The following is a 21662-nucleotide window of genomic DNA, read 5'->3' on the forward strand; positions in this document are numbered from 1 at the left end:
AGTGTAGATAGGCAAAAATATTGTTTGTTACTGTTAGAATATTTATGTAATTCTGACTTTTGTTTTCCAATAAGCCACCTCCTTTAGCTACAACACAGTCAACATAACAAAATTCCTCTCAGAGGGTAACACTGCTCTGTTGCTTTATGCCATAATTGCTTTAACAAGAAAGTTTTATTTTACGACCTGCCTTCAACTTTAAGGTTATGGTACAGCAGTAGCGGACAGGAGTGTTATAACTTCAGCTATCAAGATATTAGCAGTAAATTTTCAGAGTGTTCGGAATAAAGGTCCTGAATTTACTGCCCTCCAGGAAGCGTGTGGCGCACAAATTATTCTCAGTACTGAGACCTGGCTGAACTCTGAGATAGGAAGTTCTGAAATATTTAGTGAGGGTTGGAACGTGTATCGGAAAGACAGGTTAGACACCGTAGGAGGTGGTGTCTTAATTGCAGTTGACAAAACATTGTGTCTACTGAGGTCGAAGTAGAGTGTGATTGTGAAGTTATCTGGACACGTTTAACAGAGCTAGGGGAAATAAAGTTAATTGTGGGGTGTTATTACCGGCCACCAGGTTCCACCGTGGCAGTTCTAGAATCATTCAGAGGGAGTCTACATTCTGTATCGCAGAAGTACCCGGATCATGCTATATTAGTCGGAGGCGACTTCAACCTATCTAGTTTAGACTGGGATGTCTATGGATTCATTACAGGTGGTACAGACAAGCCTTTGTGTGAATTACTTTTGAACACATTATCCGAAAACTGTCTTGAGCAGCTAAATCGACACCCAACACGTAATGGAAATATTTTAGATCTGGTAGCCACGAACAGACCAGACCTCATCGACGGTGTCAGTGTTGAGACAGGGATTAGTGATCATGATGTTGTCATTACGACTATGGTTACAAAAGTTAAAAAGTTGGTCAAGAAGGCTAGGAGAGTATTCTTACTAGAAAGAGCAAATAAGCACTTGTTAGCATCCCACTTAGTAAATGAATCAACTTCATTTACTTCTGGTATGATGGGCGTGGAAGAATTATGGGCAAATTTTAAACACATTGTAAATCACGCATTGGACAAGTATGTGCCGAAAAAGTGGGTTTTGGATGGAAAAGACCCACCATGGTTTAACAGCGCAATTCGGAGAATGCTCAGGAAGCAAAGGCAGTTGCACTTGCGGTACAAGAAAGATCGGGAGAATGAGGACAGGCAAAAGTTAGTAGAGATTCATGCTGCCGTAAAAAGAGCATTGCGTGAAGCATTCAACCACTTGCCACCGTCATACATTAGCAAAAGATCTTGCTGAAAACCCAAGGAAATTCTGGTCTTACGTAAAATCGGTAAGCGGGTTGAAGGCTTCCATCCAGTCACTCACTGATCAGTCTAGCCTGGCAACGGAAGACAGCAAAACGAAAGCTGAAATTTTAAATTCAGCATTTTAGAAATCTTTCACGCAGGAGGTTCGTACAAACATACCGCCATTTGAGTCTCGTACAGATTCCTGTATGGAGGACAAAGTGATAGACATCCTTGGGGTTGTGAAGCAGCTGAATGGGTTGAAAATAAATAAATCACCAGGTCCTGATGGGATTCCAATTCAGTTTTACAGAGAGTACTCTACCGCATTGGCTCCTTACTTAGCTTGCATTTATCTCGAATCTCTTGCCCAATGTAAAGTCCCGAGTGACTGGAAAAAAGCACAGGTGACACCTGTATATAAGAGGGGTAGAAGGACAGATCCTCAAAATTACAGACCAATATCCTTAACATCGGTTTGTTGCAGGATTCTCGAACATATTCTCAGTTCGAATATAATGAATTTCCTTGAGACAGAGAAGTTGCTGTCCATGCATCAGCATGGCTTTAGAAAGCATCGCTCCTGCGAAACGCAACTTGCCCTTTTTTCGCATGCGAACCATGGATGAAGGGTATCAGATGGATGCCATATTCCTTGACTTCCAGAAAGCGTTTGACTCGGTGCCCCACTGCAGACTCCTAACTAATGTATAACCATATAGGATTGGTTCCCAAGTATATGGGTGGCTCAAAGACTTCTTAAGTAATAGAATCCAGTACATTGTCCTCGATGGTGAGTGTTCATCGGAGGTGAGGGTATCATCTGGAGTGCCCCAGGGAAGTGTGGTAGATCTGCTGTTGTTTTCTATCTACATAAATGATCTTTTGGACAGGGTGGATAGCAATGTGCGGCTGTTTGCTGATGATTCTGTGGTGTACGGGAAGGTGTCATCGTTGAGTGACAGTAGGAGGATACTAGATGACTTGGACAGGGTTTGTGATTGGTGTAAAGAATGGCAGCTAACTCTAAATATAGATAAATGTAAATTAATGCAGATGAATAGGAAAAAGAATCCAGTAATGTTTGAATACTCCATTAGTAGTGTAGCGCTTGACACAGTCACGTCGATTACATATGTGGGCGTAACATTGCAGGATGATATGAAGTGGGACAAGCATGTAATGGCAGTTGTGGAGAAGTCGGATAGTCGTCTTTGGTTCATTGGTAGAATTTCGGGAAGATGTGGTTCATCTGTAAAGGAGACCGCTTATAAAACAGTAATACGACCTATTCTTGAGTACTGCTTGAGAGTTTGGGATCCCTATCAGGTCAGATTGAGGGAGGACATAGAAGCAATTCAGAGGCGGGCTGCTAGATTTGTTACTGGTAGGTTTGATCATCACGCGAGTGTTACGGAAATGCTTCAGGAACTCGGGTGGGAGTCTCTAGAGGAAAGGAGGCATTCTTTTCGTGAATTGCTACAGAGGAAATTTAGAGAACCAGCATTTGAGGCTGACTGCAGTAAAATTTTACTGCCTCCAACTTACATTTCTCGGAAAGAGCACAAAGATAAGATAAGAGAAATTTGGGCTCGTACAGAGGAATATAGGCAGTCATTTTTCCCTCGTTCTGTTTGGGAGTGGAACAGGGAGAGAAGATGCTAGTTGTGGTACAAGGTACCCTCCGCCACGCCACCGTATGGTGGATTGCAGAGTATGTATGTAAATGTAGATGTAGAACTAGACACTCCAGTAAACTCGACCAGCCTGACACATTTCTTAGCTTTGATAAAATAAACAAAACATAAACACACACTGTATTTTCCTAAAAAGCTAATTTAATTTACAGAAATAATCATGCATATAGACTATTACAGAGCAGTGAATATATAGCTCTGAAAAGACTGAAATTGTATTTAAATAAATCCTAAACTATTATTAAAAGAATAGAACATAAAATATTGCTGTCGCACAGTAATAGTACTTTGATTAATAAGTGGAATAGCTAGCTTAAGCTTACTTTGAATAAGGCTCAGGGTTCATTAAATAAAAACAGTATCTCAAAGTTAATGCTTTAATACAGTTAATAAAGTTAATACATTATGCTTAATACTTTCAGTGAAAATGTATGTAAATAGCGCATTTTAATTGGGTCTTACACCCTAAAAAGATTTAAGTATTTGAAAATAACTAATACAGTACTATAGTAATATAGTTATACAGTACTAAGCTAGTACTAATATTTTGAAACTGAAAATTTAACATTATGTATGTATTTAATTCTCTATTTTATAAAGATTTTTAATATTGCTCTAAATGCCATTATTAGGGCTAGAGTGTCTTTAGAAAGGTGCAAATGTTGACTGTCTGACTGGATTACTGAATATGAAGTTGTTGATGACTGGTCTGATACCCAATTCATCCTAAACATCTTGGTGAGCATGAAGAATACCCAAGTTGTTCAGTCGCTTGTGTCCCATTGTTGATCGGAGATATGACTTCATACGTTTAAGGGAACTAAATGACCATTTTGCTGTTGCTGTCGTGACTGGAATTACTTGGAGAAGCTTAATGCACTTCACTACTTCACATAACATTTCTCTAACAGCAGGCTCTTGTGTAATGTACTTTCTTACATCATGCATGCTTTTTAAAACCAGTTGTTTTTTATTAGTGATATCGGCTAACATATTCAAGTGTAAGTGCAGTCTTTCAATGTCTAGATCATTTTTGAAACACTCAGTTGATTTTTCGAAATTTGTTTTACCTCTGTTTACTAAAAGCAAGCACTCTTGATCAACTGCAATGACCTTTGTGAGTCCAGTTGAAGCAAACCGCTCAGTAATGCAAGATTGTACCGTTTCACAAACTTGAATGTAAATAGCTTTGTAGTATTCCTTTGGGGTTTTGAAAGTGTGCGGTGAGTTGGCTTTGTTGCTTTCATACTTTTTTGGTATACTTCGATTTTGAGAAAGCAAAGGATCATCAGCTTGTGAAGGTTTTTCTTTTAAACACAATTCCCAAAAGTGTTCAGAACTATCACACCTTCCATTCAATATACAAATCAAGCCCTCATATATTTTTTCCAGATCAGCAACACTTAGATGATGGTATTGAATTTTTTCATTGACATCCTTTACTGGGTTCACTGTATGGCAATAAGGACGTAAAAAGGTTAAGTCTTGAATTGTAACATTGACTCAAGGTAGTCTGCACATTTGTAACCTACCTCTGTTTTGTCCTCTGCAGAAAATATTAAAAAAAAATAATAATAAAATAAAAATAAAAAATATCTAGAAGTTCTGCAAAGTTTTTCAATATTCTCAAGATACTAGAAGCTTGCACAGTCCATCGAGTCGGGCAAAGGGGTCTAGACAAGCTTGGTTGTTGGCGCTCTCACAGCGTATACTTCTGAAAAGTCCCATCCTTCTGTTGGATCCCCTTATGGTGTTCATTAAGTCCTCGGCTAAAGCCATAATATTCCTTATAGACGTAAGATGGCGGAGACTGTCTACAACTGCCAAGTCTAAACTGTGAGTAGTGCAGTGCTCATAACGTGCTTTTTGTTGTATATCAAAAATTAACTGTTTTGAGTCCTTTGACTTTACCTCTCATATTTGAGGCACCATCATAGCACTGTACTCTTAAGTTATCCACTGACAAATGAAGATGAGCAAAAACATCTTTTAAAATACTAAACATAGTTTGTGATTCAGTGCTGGGGATCTCAAATAAGCCACTACAGTGTTCATTGATGATTAAGGAATCATCGACATTATGAATACAAAATGACACTTTCTCGTGAATCGAAGAATCACTTGTTTTGTCAACCATAATAGAAAAATGCTCAGTCTTCTTGACTGAAGCCAATACCTTTCTCAACACAGATTTTCCTAGTAGATCAATGATCTCATTTTGAATATCATGGGATGTCCACTTATGCCCTGAATGTCCTAACCAATCTTTAACCTCAGATATGTCATTCTTTCAGAGTTCCAGCAATTGAAATAATTTGAGTTTACTTCTTTGTGCCCTCTAATTGCTAGTCCTTGTCAGCATAGAAATTGCACAGTAGTAAAAATTATCTCAAGAGCTAAACGGCCTTTCTTCATATCAGTATCTAACTGTTCATTAAATTGAAAGGCCACACTTCGGTTAAAGATAGAATTTAGTTTCCGAACACCTGCTTTATGGGTAAACATATTTTCATGAAGATGGAATTTTTCTAAAGCCTTTTTCCAGTTACAAAACCCTAGAGAAATGCATCTTCTTTTTTTGAAGAAAATTGTCATAGAATTTTAGCATCTGCACCTTTGGAGGTTTCGCAAAAAACTTTTTCGGTAGATGCTTCATATTCTAACCATGTATATTTGATCAACCAAGACTTCTGAAATGATCTTCCCATACCGGATTGTCCAGGTTTCGGCTGTGAATGGTTCTCGCCTGAAGACGATGAAGCAATTGACGACACAATAGTTGTTGGAGGTTGGCTTACAGTATCATCAACTTCCAAGTGCACCTTTTTGGTTAACAAATTTATCCATTGCAAACTTAATTCACAATACACTAGGAGACTAAAGTAAATGAATAAAATATAATCATATAGAATAGTCCACTAGACACTAAAGTCGGAACACTAAATACGTCAGGAGCATGCACTGAACGAAACTATTCACACTGAATGACTGTGACAGCAGGGTGGGCTTCATATAGCCGCAGCGTCGTAATGTCTCAAAGCATCAAGGCAACGCGAGTTGAAGGGTTCCAGGTGCTTCTGCTCTAGTCCTTTTGATGTAGCCGCAGCACTGGTCTGCTGGTGCCAGACTTTACCCGAAGGTTCGCACACCGGGACAAATTCTGTGTGCCTGCAGTGCCATAACACTATCATGATTCACACCACTCGTTTTCAGTTACCTGCTTTCTACCACAATAATAATTTGTTTTAACTCATTACTGAATGTATTTTAAAAGGTAACTATCATCAAACAAGGAAAATAAAAAATTCCAACATAATTTTGTGATTTTACAAAGCATAATATAACTAATAATTTTCTTAAATTATTGGGGAGGCTCCACTCCCCCCCCCCCCCACCTCCCCAAACGAATTTTTGAGGGGACTCGCCCCCCCCCCCCCCCCCCCCCCCCACCCTCCCAGGCCCAATGGAGTCGGCACCTGTGATGATTATAGATGTGTATCTAATATCAAATGTAATGGAAACACTCGACATCTTGGTGCAGTCCAGGAACTTTTCCATTATGAAACTACGGAGTGTCTGCCATCAAGAAGACTGGCCAAAAACTGCATTGATGCTTCCTTGGAGTTACTATCAGTATACACCATGTGTGTGTTTACCATTTGCATTTGAAAAATGCACCAACCATGTATCAATAATTGATGGACAGAGTTTGAAAAGTGTACGGTGTATCTGAATGATATTATTCTGTTTGTGAAAGATATGAAAGAGCATGTATGATGATTGAGGGAGGTTTTTAAGATATTACATGCAGGACAACTAACCCTTAGCGTAGATAAATGTCATTTTGTGCTACAAAAATAAATTACTTGGGACATGTAATCAGCCATGATGGGGTACAAACAGACCCAAGGCTGGTGAATGATGTACAGAGTTTACCAATACCTCAGAAATCCAAGGAATTGCAATCATTTTCAGGGTTAGCAAATTACTTCAGAAAATGCGTCCCAGGATTTGCATAAATAGCATGAATTCCCACACACCTATCAAAGAAAAGTATAAAGTTTCATCAGCAATTGGAATGCAAAAGTCCATTTGAAAAATTGAAGGTATGGCTGACAACTAGTCCAGTATTAGTATGTCTGGATTATAGAAAAAGAATTTGTGATACCATGTGATGCTAGTAATCAGGCACTGGGCTGTGTTTTCAGTCAAGAAGCAGAGGATAAGGAACATCTGGTTGCTTATATGCCATGACAATTGAACGAAGTAGAGAGGAACTATTCCACTACAGAAAAGGAGATGCTGAACCTTACACATGCATGAGATACTTCCACTGCTATTTGTGTGGGAAGAAACTTAAGATGGTAACGGATCATTCAATGTTGAAGTGGTTATTGCTGTTAAAGTATCCACCTAAGAGACTTATGCAATGGGTGCTGAAACTAAATGAGTTTTATTTTGATGTAGTCCATAAACCTGGTAAGACAGGTGGTAATGCTGATAGCCTTAGTAGGAAGTTTGGACTGCTACTGACCATGGCAAAGAGTACAAGTTGCTGATGTGGACCACAGTTCATCATACATGATGGCGTATTATGCAAGATGACAGTGCTTGGACCTCACATTGATGTTCCCATTGTGTTGTGAGAAGAAGTATTAAAATGAGCACATGATCATGTATTATTCGGTCATAAGGCTGTAGAACTCTGGACTGAAGAGTAACCAAAACTGGTGGTGTATACACAGGCAATTTGTAGAGAAATGTGTTAAAAACTGTGTGCCATGCATGCAGTGGGCAGAGTTAAGCCATCAGTGTGTCCTAGTGCATAGGTTACCAGAAGCCAGTAAATCTTTTGAAATGGTTGGGTTTGACATTTTAAGTCATTTTAGCTAAACACCAGAGGGGAAACTGCTATATTCTGACCATAATGAATCATTTCTCGCACTATGTAGAGATCGTCCCTATTCCAAATCAGCAAGCTGATATGGTAGCACATGCAGTGGTGAATAATTGGTAACTAATGTTCAGTGTCCTGGATACTGTAATCACGGATTGAGGCACCAACTTTTATGTTGAAATTGATGAAGCAATTATGCCATTTGTTGTGTATTTGTAAGCTGAGAGCAAGTCCCATAAATAATGAACATTGCTAGCAGTATGTGCGGCACACCCAAAAAATGGAGGATGAGGTAGAAAGAGTAAGGAGAAACCAGACACACCTGCACAGGCTGCACGCATCTTATTTATGCATCGAGATCTGGAGCTAGTAGTAGATTAAGATTTTTTTTGTGTTTAGGGTGTACTTATTGTGTCATGTATCACAGAAACAAACGTGTGTGAATTTTGTACACATGATGAAGTTATTGGAGTACTTTGAGATATTAGTTGCAGATGATAATGTATGGGCAGAAGTAACTGTGTGTTTGTTTAAAGATTGTTGTGAGAAATGCTGTCTAAGGAGTTCACTTGTGCTGCAGTGATTGGGAGGGCTTGTTGTGTTTGCAAGGGAATGTTGAACAGCAAGGACAGAGTTTGTATATAGTCTGTGGGGAAAGCAGATTAGTGAAGTCAGATTAACATTCATGAGGAGTGTGTAGAATTATTGCATACTTTTTATGGTTAGTGGTGTTGGGGAACTTATAAATGATTCTTGGGAACGTCGATATGTTTTGGCTTGTTTTTAAAACGTTTGTGGGATTCAACAGGTTGGAGATTACTTCCTAGTAGAAATTGTTACCAGCTGAAGTTTCAAGGGTGATGGATCCTTGAACCATGGAGTAAATTGGTTTGTGTAAGAATTCTGTATGATAAATAGGAGTCAATACTAAATGATGTACTAAATGATGAATGGTTAACTTACTATTTGGGAATAGTTTTGTGTGTCTGTGTGTTTTTGTGTCTGTGTGGAGCGTGCATGTCTCCCTGCAGGCGTGTGTGTGTGTGTGTGTGTGTGTGTGTGTGTTAGTGTACTGTGGAATAAAACAAAACAAAACAAATCTCCACTTCTCTCTCTCTCTCTCTCTCTCTCTCTCTCTCTCTCTCTCACACACACACACACACACACACACACACACACTCAGAGAGAGAGAGAGAGAGAGAGAGAGAGAGAGAGAGAGAGAGAGAGAGAGAGAGAGGATAATTCAAGCAACAACAAGTTCTGTTAGGTACTATCTTCTACAGTGGTATCACTATACTTGCTGAACAGCACAACAGATCACGGAAGTGACACAGCACCAGATCTTGAATGCTCACTGCAAATGACCAGAATTCAAGGAGAGAGAATATATACCTCCTTGGAATATTGGTTGTTTGAAGTGGCTGGAGATTTGGTTTGTTTTGCTTTGCTGTGTATATGAGATTAATTTTTTCTGTTGTAAATAATGGTGCACAGATTTAGAAAGGGTATTTGTAACCTACTATCTTTAGCATGGAACATTGCCACATTCAATGGTTTTGTGTTTTGCACAGTCCCAAGTGATCCAGATTGCCACATGGACATGTGCAGTAGAATTATTCTTAGGAGTAACAGGAGAAAAAGGGGGCCCTTGAGATATCCTAGCACTACAACCCTATTTCCAGAAAGCAGATCCACTGTGGGTATATTCTGTGTATGACCCAATGGTGGTTATTGTGAATTGTTATGAGCAGGGGTGACATAAGGGTACAGAATGCCTAGAGCTACAAGATAACAATATACTGATAAACAGTACAACTTGTGGCATTTCAGGTCCAACTTTTCACATTCCAGGAACCATCACATTCTGAACATGACATATCCACTACTGGCAAACCTTTAGACATACGGTACTCTATGCCTAGAACCTGACTTTTCTGAACAGTACATTAAATCCCAACCTGCTTAGGTGTCTAGATTAATTGACAACAACACAGAAGGGGTGTATTAGTGTGCAGCAGATGCTTTCACACGTACAACAATATTGCGATAATTGTCACAACGAAATCGTGGTGATGAGCATCTCAACTTTGTGTACCATCTTGCTATTAGGTCTCATTTGCACAGCCTTTGTCTGTCCACAGTGTAAAATTGCCCACTCTCCTGAACTCCCTTACACCAAATACTGACCTGGTGGGCCACCATTAGCAAATAAGTAGCCGGTGGGCCACCATTAGCCAATAAGTAGCCATTAAGCTTACCAGCCATCGGACATTTTAAACTGGACTGGATAATGTAAGAACAGTTGGGACAGGAGGTGTCCATACATATAAAAAAATGTAATGTTAAGCAATTTGCAGAAGTAGTATTAGTCTGTGAAGTGTTTGATTGGATCTACTAAAGAGGGGGAGGATATTACACCACTACCTACCTTTACAAATCAGCATCTGTAGCCTGTGACCAGGCAAGCCTGAAGGCTGCCTGTGACATTCAACTGCAGAATCTGGAGAGGTGCTGAGCCAGTATGAAAAAAGCCTTCATTCTAGCACTGAAGCAAGTTCGCCCTATTGCCTGTTGCCAGGGTTGGAACATTGTTGTCACAGCATGGTCCAAGGCTAGGCTGCTGCAGTGGTGACCTGGATTGCACTGTGCCGAAGCATGGTGCTGTGCCACTTTGTGATCTACAACCAAAAGTGACGTCCTGTCCTGACAAAGTAGGAATAGGTGGCCATATTGTATCTGTCATCAACAACAGCCTACATCAAGAAGTACTTCTCCACTTTAGCCTTTTTTGGCTACAGCTATACACTACCTCCACTACCCGTGAGTCTTTGGGCAGTGTCTAGTACTGATGCTGCTGGGAGTTGAGGGCCGACTGTTGGCTGGCATCATGCAACTCCAGGGCACCTCCCGCAAGTACTCGGTTTGCAGTATGCACTTGGGCGCCTCCTGCACTATTTCGACTGTGAGCTGCTAGAGCTGAACACTGAATTTGTGCCTAATAGTGTGGTCAGCCTACTCTGAAGTTTGCTGATGCTGTCTGTCTGACATTTGCAGGCCTGATACAGCTACACATCCTATTGAGATGCTGACTTCAATTCTACTGCAGTTGTCTACCTGGCATGACATCTTTGTGCCGGTGGCTGTCTCTTGCTGCCACATGCTAAAACAAGCAAGCACTGCCACCCAGAGTCAACACTCACCACTAGTGTGCTGACTACTTCAGTTATATGAATTGTAATAAGTAAATCATACTCTTATTTTCATGGGTTCTATGATTTCATAATGTCTGCAGAACTCATTCTTAATACCTGCTGCCCTGTCTACCATCCTGCAATGTCATCATAACCTGCTATGAGGCCAGTAATGCTCAGACCGTCCTAATCCTACTGTAAAATGGTGTTTAAAGACTTTGAATGTTTGCTGTTGGGTTATGAAACTAAATGCTTTGGGAAACAAACTCTGCATACCCATGTTGCATGTTTGCAATATACTGCTGCTCTTTATTAATAATCATTTGCTTAGTAACTTCCATTTGAATGCACATTGATGTGATGCTACTTGTTGCTGATAAATGATTAATCTCAATTACTTTTTATTTGATTTAAATTGTAGTTGTGCTATGCTGGTCAACATTAATTATCCTATGGGATTGATATATTAAGATTTTTAATATCAATTTGCCTGCCTGCCTACAAATTGTTAGACCATTGGATCTTCCCTTGGGTATGTATGGCGTAAAGAGAGATACAGTCATCATAAATTTGTTATTTTGCTAATTACTTCTCATGTTTATGAAATTAATCCTTTATGAATACTTGCCTGTTAGGAATCAGACGTAATACAACGGTTTTGGACTGTATTTCTTATTTAAATACTGCTACTGAATAAATATTGTGGCATCTTCCAAATCATAAAAAGTATGTAATTTCGTGACATAGGTAGGTAGTTTTGTGATAATAGTAATTTTGTGATAAATTGTAATTATGGTAATTTTACAACAAATTTATTGGATTACTTCTTTTTTTTACAAACTAACAATACAAATGGTCATGCAGGTGAAAATTGTCTTCATTATTGTTATAACATACTGCTAGACATTGTTGCTTACGATGTCTGAATCCTCGAACAGTTGTTGCACATATATATATATTTTTTCCTCTGTGCCAGAATGCTGGCAGAGCACATGGTACGGTATTAACCAAAATGAACATTGGATTCATTTAGCTCTCTTCTTTTCGCTAACATCACTCGAGTAATGTACCACAATGCCAATCATCTTCTGTCTTGCCTTTTTTTCGTGTGGTTTTTGTGATCTCTGATTTCAATGTAGAGGCTTTTTGCTGCAGTTCTTTATTGAGACAGTTTGCTCCTGCATCTTTTTTATTCTTTTCTATTTCACAGTAAGCCTATTGGATTTTATCGGTGCTGTTGGCACTCTCAACAGATTGTATTCCATGTCTTATGCGATAGGTCTATTTTGTGTGGGTTGAACAGGCTTATTTCTTAGCTGTGAAAGAGTAACAGCCTCTCCAGGAACAGCATTTCTGTTGAAGGGGTAAATTTCAGCTTTTCTGAAGATATTTTGGATACTATTCACACAAAAACTCTGAATAAATGCTAGATTTAAAACTGTATGAAAGGTGCTTCCGTTCGGCTTACCAGCTGGATTTTCTTTCATGAATTGATCCACTCTTTTGGCCCAGTGAGCCTTCAGTGATTTATACACAGCTACATCAAGTGGCTGCACCAGATTCGATGTGCAGGCAGGAAATGTCAACAAAAAAATTTGATTGGTATTAGCCACTGCTATGACATCAGGATTAATATGCGATGTGTGAGAATCTATCAGGAGGATGATCAGGAGGAATGGCATCCACAAAAAAATTGAACCATTCTAAAAACAAATCACTGTAAATCCAGCCTTTTGGAGAGAGTTTTACTAATGAATTTGGAAGACTGTCATGCTTTAGCACATTGCTCCACCGAACTCCTTTGAGTATTATCATAGGTGGAATCCATGTTCTGTTGGCACAGGTACAATCTAACAGTATATACGACTCTCCTTGATCTGCGTAAGTTCTCTTGTAAACGTATCACTTTCCGACTGACGTAATGAGTTTATTTCCTTTCACGACAAAGAACAAACCAGTTTTGCCTTAATTCCATAATCAATCAGGCAAGATCTGAATTTTTAAATATTCCACCAATTTTTTAATTTGGTAAAGAAATCATGAATGATCTCTTCATTTGTAATAGAAGCCCTGTATGTGGCAAGGTTCTCAGGAGTTTGCAATGTAAGATTGTACCTCGTCTTGTAGCTCAACCACCACCATTTGCTGGCACTTTATTTTTCGGTGTTCAAGGAATTTCCATGAGCAGCTCATTTCGCTAATTCGTATGCCACTTTTCTCACCATCATAACTGTCAACTCAAAACCCAGTTGTTGCATCTTTATAATGTAGTTGTATAGTTCTGTCTCATGGTCTTCCTAATTTAGTAGGATCTTGACTGTTTTTCACATTTCTGTTGAGGTAGTCTTTTAAGGTGCTCCATGGAACATCCATTTGCTTTGAAGCTTGGTATGTAGACACATTATTAACTTTCGCTAATTCAGCAGTGGCTAGAAGTTGCTGCAATAAATGTAGGTAGGTAATTTCTTGATAATGTAAATGTAGGTGGGTAATTTCGTTACATGTCAAAACATAAATTTAGAAGTACAGACGTGTAGAACACACTACTGGCAATAACTTTGCTTTAGTACACTAAACTGATATCTTGCTTACAATTCATACAATTGTGCAACATAAGAGAGCATGCAAAGACTTCATTCTTTTGAGTGGAATTTGCTAGGAAATTCACTGTTTCCCTTAAGCATTATCACGTATTACTTATGGTGTACGAGTAATTGCAATGTATTTTTATTTTCACTGTATCACTGACTATAACTTAATGTAAAATAAATCACTTACCTTCAATAGTTTCCACGCAGTATCAAAAATACACAGACAATGCAATAACCACCACAGTATTTCACGAAATGGCATCAAGACTGAGAAAAAGTTTTGTATTGGTACAAATGGCTCTGAGCACTATGGGACTTAACATCTGAGGTCATCAGTCCCCTAGAACTTAGAACTACTTAAACCCAACTTACCTAAGCACATCACACACATACATGCCCGAGGCAGGATTCAAACCTGCGACCGCAGCGGTCGTGCGGATCCGGACTGAAGTGCTGCTCAGGCACAGTGGATGGAAAGTTTTGTATTGTTGACTTTTATAAGCATGGTGGAACAGAAACAGGCATATGGTGCCCTCTGGTGGGGAGCACGGAACTACCACAACATGGGCCAACCTTCTCGTTGCATAGGGATGTCCGCTGCACACAAGCAAAAAATTATCGGGAAATCTCCCTTTACCCTAAACAAGGGCATTAAAAACCGGTTGTGTAACCAATCTCTATAACACACCAAGGGGAATCAGTCATTAGTCAAGTTTGTACATCTGCTTGTGCCATATCCAGTATTCGGGTCATGGAGTGTGCAGATACTGCTTCAAGAGAATGTGCTTTCTGATTTTGTTGGAAAGGAATGCAACATGAACCATGAACCTTGCCATGGAAGGGTGGCTTATTGGCCTCAATGACACAGATGTCTGTACTGTAGGTGCAACCTCAGTGGAGGAGTATCTGTGGAGAGATCAGACTAACCTCTGCCTCCTGAAGAGGGCTAGCAGCCTTTTCAGGGGCTGCAGGGGAGATAGTCTGGACAATTGACTCATCTGGCCTTGTAATATTGACCATTATGGCCATGCTACATTGGAACTGTGAATGGCTGAAAGTAAGCTGTTATTTTTTCCAAGGGTTTGAAGCTCTGCTGTATTGCTTTACAGTGATGATATCACTGTGGTAGAATAGTCCCCATTTCAAATCTCTGGAGGGGCTACTGAGGAGTATGTTGTCATCAGGGGAAATAAGGATAACATTCTACAGGTAGAAGTATGGCATCTTAAATCCCTTAATCTGATAGGTTGGTTAAAGAAATTAGGAAGGGAAATGGAAAGGTTGAAGTTAGTTATAGTGGGAATTACTGAAATGCAATGGTAGGAAGAAGAGGACCTCTGATAAGGTGAGTACTGGGTTATAAATACAAAATCAAGTAATGGGAATGCACAAGTTGGTTTAATAATGAATAAGGAAACATGAATGTGAGTAAGTGACTATGAACTGTGTAGTGAACACAGTATAGTAGCCAAGAGAGACACAGAGCCAACACTCAACACATTAATATGCCCACTGCATCCACGTATGGTGAAGAGACTGAAAGTGTTTGTGATGAGATAAAATAAATTATTCAGATAGTTAAGGGGAAAAAATTAATTCTGATGGGTGCTGGAATTTGATAGCAGGAAAAAGAAGAGAAGACAAAATAGTAGGACAATATGGACAGGAAGAAAGAAATGAAAGTGAAAGCCAACTGGTAGAATTGTTCATAGACTGTAGGTTAATCTTCGTTAACACTTGGTTTAAGAACCATGAAAAAAAGTTGTATACACAGAAAAAATATGTAGCCACAGGAAAGTTTTGGATTAATTGTATAATGGTAAGACAAAGATTTCAAAAACGAGATATTAAATTGTAAAACATTTCCAGAACTGGATGTGAAGTTCATCCATAATTTGTTAGTAGTGAACTGCAAATTAAAATCAAAGAAACTGACAAAAGGGAGGAAATTAAAGCAGATGAGACCTGGATAAATTAAAAGAACAAAAGTTGTTGCAGCTTCAAAGGGAGAATTAGGCAATGATTGACTGGAATGGCTGAAAGGAATACAATAAAAAGATGAATAGGTAGCTTTGAGAGGTGAAATAGTGAAAGCAGCAGAGGATCAAAAAGACAAAGCCTGGTAGAAATGCTTGGGTTGCACAGAAGACATTTTTAAATGAAGCAAGTGAAAAATGAGAGATTGAGGGAAAGTTCAAAATGTCTAACAAAGTGGGACTAGTTAGAAAACAAATGGAAGGCTGTAAAAGCATACTTGACTATGGGAAATTATAGTAAAATTAAAGAGGCCTTTGGAGTACAGTTTTCACAACTACACTTTTTGAATTGTTGTGAGAAAGACTGTGTTCTGGAGTTTCTTGTCTTTTTTGTTGACTATATTACATTGCCATAAGATGGCAAGCAGCAATAAGCATGAAGGGAAAGATGAAAGAAGAGATGGCTATAAAGAAGCACTATACATACAAAGGAAATGAACTTGAAAACATTACACTGACTAGTGACAAAAGTCATGGGATAGTGATATGCACATATACAGATGGCAGTAGTGTCACATACGCAAGGGATAAAAGAGAATTGCATTTGTGGAGGTGTCATTCGAACTCAGGTGATTCATGTGTAAATGTTTCTGACATGATTATGGCTGCACAGTGGTAGTTAAGAGACTTTAAACACAGAATGGTAGTTGGAGCTAAATGCATGGGACATTCCATTTGAAATTTGTTTGGGAATTCAATACTCTGATATCCTCAGTGCCAAGAGTGTGCTGAGAAAACCAAATTTCAGACATTAACTATCATCATGGACAATGCAGAAGCCAACAGCCTTCACTTAATGACCTACAGCATGGCATATCTGTAGAGCTGTCAGTGTTAATGGACAAGTAGCACTGCATGAAATAACCAAAGAAATTAAAGTGTGAGATACAATGAACATATTCCTTAGGACAGTGTGGCAAAATTCTGTGTTAATGGGCCATGGCAGTAGATGACCAATGCTAGTGCCTTTGCTAACATCATGACATCACCTGCACTTCTACTAGACTTGTGACCATACCGATTGGACCCTAGATGACTGGAAAACCATGGTCTCATCAGATGAGTTCCAATTTCAGTTGCTAAGAGTTGATGATAGGGTTTGAGTGTGGTGCAGATCCCATGAAGCCATGGGCCCAAGTTGTCAACAAGGCACTGTACAAGCTGGTGGTGGTTCCATAATGGTGTGGGCTGTGTTTCAGTGGAATGGACTGGGTCCTGTGATCAGTGACTGGAAATGGTTATATTCGACTACTTGGAGGCCATTTGTAGCCTTTTGAGGACTTCATGTTCCCAAACAATGATGGAATTTTTATGGATGGCAATGTGCAATGTCACAGGGTCACAGTTGTTCACAAACATATTGAAGAACATTCTGAACAATTCGTGTGAATGATTTGACCACCCACTGAACATTTATAAGACATAATCAAGAGTTAATTTCTGCACAGAGCCCTGCACCGGCAACAATTTCGCAATTATGGTTGGCTATAGAGGCTCAATATTTCTGCAGGGGCTTCCAGTCATTTGTTGAGTCCATGCCACACTGATTTGCTGCACTATGCCAAGCCAAAGGAGGTCTGACATGACATTAGGAGGTATTTTTGTCACCTCGGTGTTTTATGTAAAGGGAAGAGGAAGTAGATGAAAATGAGATGGAAGGTATGATTTTGCAAGAAGAATTTGACAGAGTGTAGAAAGATCTAAGTCAAAATAAGCCCCCAGTATATGATAGTCCCTCAGACTTATTGAGACCCTGGGGAGAGCCAACTGTGACAAGACTGTTCTAACTGGTGTGTAAGATTTATGGGTAGGGGAAATATCTTCAGACTTCAAGAATAATTCCAATTTGAAAGAAGGCAGTTGCTGACAGGAATGAATTTTACTGAACGATCAATTTAATGAGTCATGGTTGTGAAATACTGACACCAGTTCCGTTCAGAAGAATGAAAGAACTGGCATAAAATACTCATACTAACTACTTACAGAAGAATGGAAGAACTTTCAGCAGGTGCTGTTGGAGAAGAATAGATTAGGTTCTGGAGAGATGTAGGAATGTGTGAAGACTGAAGTAAAGTAACCCTACAATGAGTGTCATACAGTTTGAAATTATGAATGCAGCATGGACAAAATACAGGGAGCATAAGATTATCTACAAATTGTATTCAGTCCATACAGGTGTAAGTCTCAAAGAAGATGAAAGGGGACAATTTGTTAAGAAGGGAATGAGACAGCCTTATGGACTATCCCTGACATTTTTCAATACAAAAAATTTTGAGATTGTCAACAACATTGTAATTCTTTCAAAGATGGCAAAGGTCTTGAGAGAGCAGTTGAATGATGTGGATACTATCTTGAAAAGAGTGTATAAGATCAACATCAATAATAGTAAAATAGTCAAATTAAATCAGGTGATGCTACAAGAATTACATTAAGAAATAAGACACTAAAATTGGCAGATGAGTTTTGTTGTTTGGGCAGCAAAATAATTTATGATTGCAAAATAGAGAGGTTATAAAATGCAAACTGGCAATCGCAGGAAAAACCTTTCTGACAAAGAGACATTTGTGTACATCAAATATAACTTTAAGTGTAAGGAAGTCTTTTTTTGTGGATATTTGTTTGGAGTGTAACCCTGTGCAAAAGTGAAATGAAACAGATGATAAAAGTTCAGACAAAAATGAAAAGGAAGGTTTTGAATTGCTGTACTACAGAAGAAATTTGAAGATTGAATAGGTAGATAAAATAATTAGTGAAGAGTAGTGAAATGAATTGAGGAACAAAACAGTACCATGCCAAGGATAGACTACCACTCTCCACAAAGAGGAGATATTGAGTTGCAGACAGGCACAATGAAAAGACTGCTAAACATTTCAGATTTCAGAAATTAAATTCGGAAAAACATGGCTACTCTCTCTGGCTGATGGGGCCTTACCATGGACTACGCATTTATCTGATGTGTGCAGCAGTGTGTGGTGGGCATAAGGAAGAGGCTTAGGGCAGAAAGTGGGAGTGATAGCAGAGTAAAAGTGGGGGAAGATGTTGTACTACTTGTAGGAGCATGCAAGATGTGGTGGGGACAGGATAGGATGCCAGGTGCAGAGTTGGATAGTGGAGCTGAGTGATGGAGAGAGAGTGTGAGGGGAGCAGACATAGAAACCGGAAAAAGACTGTAGGTGCATTGGTGGAGCGCGTAATGCTGGAGTAGGAGCAGGGGAGGGTATAGTTAGGGGAAGGGCAGGGGCTAATGAAGATTTAAGCCATGGGGTTACTGGAATGAAGGATATGTTGTAGGGAAGGCTCATGCCTGCACAACTGTGAACTGGAGCACATCATGTAGGATACTGTGTGGTCCAGCTGTCTCTTGCAAGCTATCTCTTGGCCACAGTTCAGTGGCGGCTATTCATGGGGCAGACAGCTTGTTGGTTGTCAAGCGCACGTAAAAAGTGGGAAAGTATTTGCAGTTTAGTTTGTAGATCACACGTCTGCTTTCACAAGTAGCACTGCCTTTGAGGGGATAGGAGATACCTGAGCTAGAACTAGAGTAGGTGGTAGTTGGAGGATCTATCGGCAGGTCTCTCACATAAGTCCGTTGCAGGGATATGAGCCGTGAGGCAAGGGGTTGGGAACAGGGACGGACAAGGCTGTTGGACAGATTCAGTGGGTTGTGGAATACCACAGTGGGAAGGGTGGGGGGATAGTGGGTAAGATATTCCTCATTTCAGGGCATGATGAGAGGTAATCGAAACTGTGGCAGGGAATGAGATCCAGTTGCTCGAGCCGTGGGTGGTCACGAGGGGAGTGCTACTTTGGGCTGGACTGTGGAACTCTGGGAGGTGGTAGGTTACTGGTGAGACAAGGTCCAGGAGATCTGTTTCTGAACAAGGTTGGGAGGGTAATTTCGATCTGTGAATGGCTCAGTGAGACCCTTGGTATATTTGGAGATGGAGTGCTCGTAACTACATATGTGACAACTGCAGGTGGCTAGGCTGTGTCGAAGTGACTTGTTGATATGGAGTGAGTGGCAGCTTTTGAAAGGAGGTGTTGTTGGTTGGTAGGTTTGATGTGGACAGAGGTACTGATGTAGCCGTTGTTGAGATAGAGGTCAACATCAAAGAAAGTGAATTGAGTTGAGGGGGACCAGGTGAAGCAAATGGGGGAGAAGGTGTTGAGGTTCTGGAGGAATGTGGATAGGGTGTCCTTACCGTCAGTATAGATCACAAACATCACATCAATTAATCTGAACCAGGTGAGGTGGTTAGGAGGGATTCTTGTAGATGGCCCATGAATAGGTTGGAGTAGGATGGTGCCATGTAGGTGCCATGTGGGTGCCATACCACAGATTTGTTTATAGGTGATGCCTTCAAGGGAGAATAACTGTGGTTGAGGGTGTATTTGGTCATAGTGACCAGGAAGGAGTTTGTGCATTTGGAATCTGTTGTGCATTGGAAAAAGTAGTGTTCAGAGTGGTTACATCATGGGCATTACAGATATTAGTGTAAACGGAAGTGGCATCAGTAGTGATAAGCAGAGCACCGTGTGGCAAAGTAACAGGAACTCCTGAGAGTCGGTAGAGGAAGTGGTTGGTGACTTTTATAAAGGAAGATGGGTTGTGAAGGAAGTGTTGTCCATGAGTGCAGAGATTCTCCTAGTAGGGATTCAGTAACTGGCCAAAGTGGTGAATCATAGGTGGCTGGGGTTATGTGCTTTACGAAGCACATGGAAGGTAGGAGTTTGGGAAGTAGTGGGGGTAGGAAGCAAGTAGAAGGTAGGAATGTGGGGAGCAGTGGGAGTCAGGACAGAGAAAGATTGAGGGGAGAGGTTGTGGGAATGACACAAGAATTTGAGGAGGGATGGGAAATACTGCTGGATTTTTGGAATGAGGTCACAGATGGACATATCAGACAGCTAGCAGAGTCTCTCCACCAGGTAATCCCTGGGGTTCATAACCATAGTGGTGAAACCTTTGCTAGCAAATAGAATCCTAAGGTTGGGATCAGTTTGTAGGTTGTAATTATAATGTTGTTATTCCATCGTGGACTTTCCATTGAATTGGAACACAAAGAAATTTATGGCATAACATGACTAAAGGGATTGGCTGACAGGAGATAAACAGAGGCATCAAGGAGTCGCTGAACTGATTATGGAAGACGGGGGATTTTGGGGGGGGGGGGGGGGGGGAGGATTGTAGCCCACAACAATAACAATGTTACAATTATTTGCCTTCAGTATAAACTACCGGTCACTGAAATGACCTTCAAACCTCTGCAGGTCATCTTGCATTTCACTGTAGTCTTCTGGCTTTGCAACCTTCCTATAGACAAAAGGATAATCTGCAAATACTGTCACTGAGCCTCCAGCATTATCCACTATATCATTAATATAAACCAGAAATCATAATATCCCTCTAACACTTCCTTGGGTTGACACTCTTGGAGCTTCCTTTACATATACAATGTTATTCATGCTATCTGTAAGGAAGTCCTGAATGTCTGATACTGAGCATAGATTCTGTTCACTGAACAACAGTTCTGAACTGTATTTAACTGTGTATTTGCCACATTGTCCACTATAACTTAGTGGAAACTGCACCTCATTATTTTGACTCATTCTTGATATAGTTTTGGTGACCTGCCTTAGCTGCCTCATTCTCTATCTGTGATGAATATAACAAATATATGTTGTGTAATTTGATTTTAAAATAATCACATTTTCAAGTTGTATCACTATAAGGTTATCATTGTTAATTACTCATACACATTCACAATGCAATCTATTAAAAACACATCAGTGGAATAGAAGAAAGTTCCAAATATAGTGTTTGATTTACAAAATTATCAAGCTCAGTTATTGATAATCTACAGTCATAGATGATGAAACCATTCATGGATATGTACTAAACTCCCTTCCTAGTAAGTGTTAGGATTTGAGGTTAAAAGTCTACAGTACATACAC

This window comes from Schistocerca serialis, chromosome 6 (assembly GCF_023864345.2).
Source record: "Schistocerca serialis cubense isolate TAMUIC-IGC-003099 chromosome 6, iqSchSeri2.2, whole genome shotgun sequence".
NCBI classification, from domain to species: domain Eukaryota; kingdom Metazoa; phylum Arthropoda; class Insecta; order Orthoptera; family Acrididae; genus Schistocerca; species Schistocerca serialis.